Source organism: Bradysia coprophila, unplaced genomic scaffold, assembly GCF_014529535.1.
Source record: "Bradysia coprophila strain Holo2 unplaced genomic scaffold, BU_Bcop_v1 contig_24, whole genome shotgun sequence".
NCBI lineage: Eukaryota > Metazoa > Arthropoda > Insecta > Diptera > Sciaridae > Bradysia > Bradysia coprophila.
This window is the reverse complement of record NW_023503501.1, coordinates 4,382,356-4,389,114: the sequence shown is the minus strand read 5'-3', so window position 1 is coordinate 4,389,114 and position 6,759 is coordinate 4,382,356. Positions and strand designations below refer to the sequence as shown.

General features: G+C 33.9%; 1 protein-coding gene across 4 annotated transcripts in view; it reads right to left on the bottom strand.

The window, feature by feature from the left end:
- LOC119077955 (amyloid beta A4 precursor protein-binding family B member 1-interacting protein) overlaps nt 1-6,759 on the bottom strand; it is a 137,496-nt gene that overhangs the window by 96,433 nt on the left and 34,304 nt on the right. For 3 of the 4 annotated variants that reach the window (XR_005087913.1, XM_037185326.1, XM_037185324.1), the window contains exon 2: nt 1,895-1,964. The exons of the other annotated variant lie outside the window; for it this stretch is intronic. The gene's annotated coding sequence lies outside the window, so the exon portion shown is untranslated. The remainder of the gene's footprint in view (nt 1-1,894; nt 1,965-6,759) is intronic. 4 annotated transcript variants of the gene reach the window in all.

Sequence of the window (6,759 nt, the reverse complement as noted above, 5' to 3'; positions counted from 1 at the left end):
TTCCAAGAGCGCCACAGATGAACATTTCAATGTCATGTTTCATGAACGATATTCCAAATTATTCCACCTTCAAATTTTAATATTCAATTTAAACTACACCAATAGCATGTGCATGCAACGCAACATATTACCAAGCATAAAACAAAAAAAAAATGTTTTTTTTTAACTCAATCAAACACTATTCAGATAATATGCTCGCATGGTATAACGCATATATAGGTTATATGCATACGGTAACGTATGTACATATTGTTAGACTGTTGCATATTAACAGCGTACAGAAAATGAGTGTTTTTTAGTTGGAAAAATCATCTATATGTATACAACACTAACGTTGTTATTGATGTTAATTTATGCAGATTATACGAACGCTGTTCAATATTAAATCAAATTTTTGTAATATTAAACTTTCTCTTCAATTCTCAGTTTACCTTCCACAATTTTTATTTCTACACCAAAGGCACCACTGATGGTCTATGTAGAATAGTGAGAACGGCGCCAGATTTTTCTTTCTTTATTGTCATCGTGACCATATATGGCATTTTAAATATTCATCATTTTATGTATGTTGCTTGGGTCATAATTGTGTAATTTTACCCTATTCACTCCATATTTTTGCATCGAAAATATGATAATGCACATTAATAACACCTCTCCTCTCAAACACACAGCCGCGCAATTTTTGATTTGATTTTCGATTTTCAAAAGCAGCCGTTCCGAGAGATTGTTTTCGTTTACGTGTCAAGTCAAGGAGTTTTCGTCTGTACATGAAATTGTAAATATCTTTCTATGTGTACCTTACAGTCGATAATAAAATACTAAATTATCTAAACATCTTTGCCATCAGGCAGCTTCATAAGATATACTTCAACTGTTTCCGCAACCGCAAGCATTTAAAAACGCTAACGCAAAATTATGTTGCGAAGTTTTGTTTTTGTTTTTTTAAACGGCACCATGATATTTTGACAGCTTTAAGTGCCACACGATTTTATTTTCCATAACTTTGTAATGTGCAAAATATTGTTGCCTACACACAAGCAGTGAAGTGGAGGTTTTGTTGTTATTTTTCTTTCTCACAGCGTTTCCAAGACGCGATAAATATACACGGAGCTTATGGTACAATTGGTATACATACAGCAGTCATCAAATTCACAATCTGGTGTGCGAACTTTAACACATTTTTCACGTAACATTTTATTTTTACAAATCATTTGCGGTCGGGATATTATTGCCAGAGCTATTATGATGGCAAAGTGTTGGGAATCGGTAAATCGAATTGACTTCTATATTCGGTGCGGGATCTTTTACAGCTTCGAATTATTTGAATTGAATAAATAAACGCAGAGGAAAAATGAAATTTCATTCATTTAGAATCAGTCCCAATTGACATCGTCAGACTATTTGAAACAAAGTTAAATTACTCAGAGCTAGACTTCAGAAGAGGTATGATCGAATGTCATCAGTTATCCACAGTTATCCACAGCAATGACAAAAATGAGAGATGATGTCTGGGTAACGTCGGATCTTATAGCAAATTATAACAAATGAAGTAAAAGATTGAGTTTGAATCTGTTGTAAAACTTTCGACCATAAGAAGTACCAGATTCGATAGATTCTTCTGGTTATGCCATGTTTGTATTGTTTGAAAAGTTAAATCTAAACCTTGTAGCATATTGTAGCATAGCGCCGTCATTATGAAGCGATAAAGCGATAAACTTATCAATGTGGACCTTCGATAGGTCTCAGCTATTTTATTTTCATTATCTTCTTATCTAATCCCAAAGAAACTTAGTCTTGCATCAGAATATCGTCGGAAAGATGGGTGCTAAGAGTTCTTTGAACTTAAACAATTTACTGTAAATGCTTAAATTAATAAGTAAAACTATTATCTTACCGATGAATGAAGCAACAGTATATCACTTTAGTAGCATAGTCTTTATGACAACTTTTGTCAGAATACGTACCTGGAATAAGAAGGTTTTTTTTTAATTAATTTAAGTGACAAATATGTAGATATTTTCATGAGTCAAATACGTGTTCTATCCTCCTGAATATACTCCCTTATTGGAGGGAAGAACACATAATGTGACATTGAACAACATTGAAAAAAGCGGACGTCATTTATGAATGACCCCTAAGAGGCGGATGATATTCCTCCCTAAGAGGCGCAGGTCATTCCTACCTGAAAGAGGTGCATGAAAGCATTTTCATTAACGTTTAACTACCTCAACTCACAAGATTTTTCAGCATGGAAAATCTTTGAAATTCGGGCTGAGACTGAATTATCTGAATGACTGACGACTTAAAGCGATTTTATTTTCTAGACATCAGAATTTAGTTTTCAGTAGTTTCAAGAATCAGAAGCCGGACGTGTGTTTCTCGTATGTCACATCGTACTGTAAAATAAGCCTAACAAGTCTATTACACTACATACAGTTTGACTACAGTATCATTTAACGTCTACCTATATTTTATACCAACCGCTAAGTTTCTTTATCATAGCGGTTTTGCAGACACAAACGACCAGACAGGCCCCTATCGACTTTAAAATGATCTGCTGATTTTCGCGATAACGAAAGACAAAATTAATGAGAATTATCAACACTTCATGATGTAAAAATAACAAAGAATTCAGCTGAGAACTGACAGCTGTCCGATTTTATCGGTCCTACTACTAAAAAGCGCCTTAATTTATACAAAACACTTGTAAATTGCTGTCTGTTAAAGTTATATTCGCTAGAATCTTTTATCGATTCAGTTGAACCATCACGTTAAGGCGTTTGTGTATAACGAGTTGTTATTATTTTATATAGTTGCGGTAGCAAATAAGATCCGCAATCGCTTAAATATAATAATTCACGTTGCATTTTACTTCATTACGAAGCTATGCACAGCTAGACCAACATTTTCGGTTTCGAGTACAATATACTTTCCACGATCCTTTTCCCACACAATTAATGTGATCCAAGTACAAAATATAGATTGTCAACGAACAAAAAAAATAATGTAAACCTTTTAACCGTACTGCATGACTCATCTTCACACACCTTTTAGAATATTTATTTGAATATTAAACCATAATACGAAGAGAAAAGAAGTTCCTTATCATCATTGTTATTATTACTGCTGTGCCTACCTACGTGAGCACATAATTTAGACATCGACTAAGTGAAACGTGTTTTGCATCATTAATCTTCCGATCAATTTAATTAAAATGTGATGAAGACATTCAAAATGTGCATTCACGAAATGCATTTCCATTTTGATTATTTTATTAGTTTTTTTGTTGTTTCGTCTATATACATACCCACGATAATAAGCACAACAGAGTGGAAGAACTGAAGGAATAATTTGAATACAATATAGTAATAGCAACAGACAACACAGACGTAGACCCACAATGATATTTGATGAAACTGAATCATGCCAAACAATTTTACAAATCGAAATTGAAAGAAACCGTCCTGGGTGTAAGGTTAGAGGGAAAGAGGAGTTTTGGGAGAAAAAAAAATCTAACGGAGAATTCTTTGGATATTGGTTGGTTCCTGAATTGTATAATGAGAAAATTTGAACTATCCCACTTTATACAACTTTGGAGAGGTCAATTAGAAGAGTCTACCCTACATCAGTAATAGTTGAAGCTAGTGTTCGAAGACAACCAGAAGAAGAACGAACTGCTGGTTTTAAATTACTCGAAAAGCACCCTTCAAATATTTTCGGTAAGAGGATAACAAAATACCGTTATTGCGAATGAACATAGAGAGTTGATGAATGGGATGTTTCCTCCAGTTGAAAATAACGTAATGTCTATCACGTCTACCATAAAATAAATTCAGAATCGATTCCTATTGTAGAATGTAATGAGGACGAAAATGAAGTAATTCCGTCCCTTTGGAAAGAGTTTCTCAGGTTGGTAATAGAGAAATTATCAACGTATTCGGAGTTGTGTAGTGTAGAGAATGACGTAGCGTCTTACCCTTTAAAAAACTGCTATTAATCAGTTATCGATAACGACGATGGCAAAAATAAGCGATGAGTATAGGCTAGTGCTCGCCTATAGTTGTTTCCTCATCTCTAAAAAATGTTAATGAACAATTGTCTGTGGACATTCAGTAAGCATAGTTTTGTAAAGAGTGATGATTGAAGGAAGCTTAATGGAGAAGAGAAGACCAATAACAAGTTGAATGGCCCGCCTAAGTATGTTGGTAATCCTAAGGGTCATTGGTAAATACTATTGGTAAATTCATTTATTGAAATTTACCGAGCTTGGTACATTCAGAAACTTCCGTGAAAAATTGGTAAACTTTATTTTCAGGGTGACCTGAGCTCTGAGACATATAATTTCTGGATCCTTTGTGGCTTCTAGAATAATTCCTCAAGAGTTGTCAACACTTAAGAATTTTGAAGAATGATTATTTTGCGATAAAAATTTCTCAGAGTGTGCTCTAGAGTTTCCAGAGCTCATCTCGCTTTTGCTCCTGTGCACAAAGAGAAGAACAATTAAAACGGCATCCTTAGTCAGTAATCTGACTCAGTATTGAAGTTCTCATCAAACCAATTCTAACACTCTCAGCAACAACTTTCTACTTTAATATAACCGAACCGAACAGCGCACCTTCTTCTGCTCTCTCATACGTTCAACATTTCACATTAAGATTAATTTAATCGGAACATTTAAGGAAAAGCCATTATCTCTCCATCTATTCAAGTCCAATCTTCTGTATACATTCGTGACATCTTCATATTTATCCATTTCTGATTTCTAATTTTACCTGAAAGCTTTGGGGGCAAATCAAAAGTTTATTATTGTTCCCATTTAACTTAGATCAAGATTACTATATGAGTATGAAATAGCCGCATCGGAACTAATTTCATCGAATCCATTGCGGGCCATTTCGTCTCGTCTTCTCATTGTTATTGCATTTTCCTTTTCAAATTATTAAATTGTGGATAAAATGCAATGGATTTCGATGAATTCTCTATCCATCTATTGAATGTTCATTGAATCCGAAATCCATTTTATTTATTGTTTGGTTTTTGTTGCGTTGATTTTTCGTTCACTCAAAAACGATAAAAGGAAAATAGACAAAACATTTTTAGAAGATTAAAATTTTATATTATAAATGACTGCACGTCAGCCGTTATGTTTACCAACTATTGAAAAAACATTTTTTGTCCAAAAATGAAGGTAAGTATCCATTGAAGGTATACTGTGCTTCGATTGAAATTGTAATACCAAAAAAATCATCATGAAACTGAAGAAATGCATTGTCAATTTTATCGTAATCAGATAGTGGTAAAACTGTTATTATTTCTAACTTTAATATGTATAAAAAGTCGATCGAGCATGGGAGTATTTTGTACTTGCAAGGTTTTTTATTGTTGTTGTTCGATTGGACGTTTTTCAATTACTTATGATCATTTAACCAATGTGGCATAAAAGATTTACCGACTGAAATTCTATTATAAGTTAATGGGCTTTTCACTTTAGGAACGAAGCGTAGGTGTAAATAAATATAATGGAAACTTGTGAATGCAGTTGTTCAATTCTTGCGAGTCGGTCTTTTTTTCGGTTGGAATTTTTTTTTCTATTAATTTCTTTCAACAGTGATAAATGACATTATGAATGGTCCAACTTGTAACTCATTTGTCATGGATGGAATGAAGATCTAGCTTTACCATTCAAAACGGATTTCTTATGTTTTTCATTATCAGCACTCGTTTTTGATTCAATTTTAGCATAGAAGGAAAGTTCCAGGCTTTTGGTTTCTCTTAAATCTTATTAAATACCGAGGAGGCCGCACTGAAAAGAGTTGCTCGCGGAAAAAAAAATTGCAAAAGAGTTGCTAATTCAGTACGGTCACACCCGTTAAATACCATCTGAATGTAACGAATCTAGCCCAAAAACAAACAGCTAAAAAGACCATAAAAACATCGAAGGCGCTTTAATCTATTTCTATTTTAGAGAAACAGATAAAACGTGACGGAAAAATTAGCGAATTTAATTCCCCTAAAATAGGTACTGGAAAGTGCTCAGTTCAAAACTACTCTCCGCAGGTCAGAAGTTTCGTATTTCTGAGAATCTTATTCGAAATCGCAAAAAAACTTCTTTTAATGTGATTTGTTAAACAGTTCAACCTCGAGATAACAAACTACCCATTTTACGGATACCGCGATTCTTAAAAATTTTCAGACTTTCAGTGTTTACCAGACATTTACCACATAGCTAGTTAACTCAAAGCAATCAGGTGTATCAATTTGCTGGTGTGAGGCTCGTATCTTTACTCGTCACTTCAATTTTCTGAGTACTGGCTTCGGCTTGGTAGATGTGAAGGGTTTTCCAATCACATAGTCATACGAGCCTAATTTAAACTAGCGAAATTTATAGATGTGTCGACTGACAAAAGAACGTGCAATCAAATGAAGTAATAGATTCGGTAATCATACATCTGATTGCCGTCTGTAGAATGTTAGGGTTTTTACTGTATTTTTTGTCATCTTACTTTCATGATATCTTTACCAATATTCTTATTAAACCACATATATCCTTGAATGCTTTGCCTCCAATACTCTCTTCGCAAAGTTATTGTTAATTAATCACTTAAACCACAGTGGAAAAAAGCCTTACTCGCTACACCCACTAACAGAAAACTAACAACAAAATTGTTACATTTCTAACCAGTAAACTATCGTGAAGTAAAATTGATTTTCATTCGACATGTGAAATTACGTTACGTTACGATCCGAGACGATGAGTTC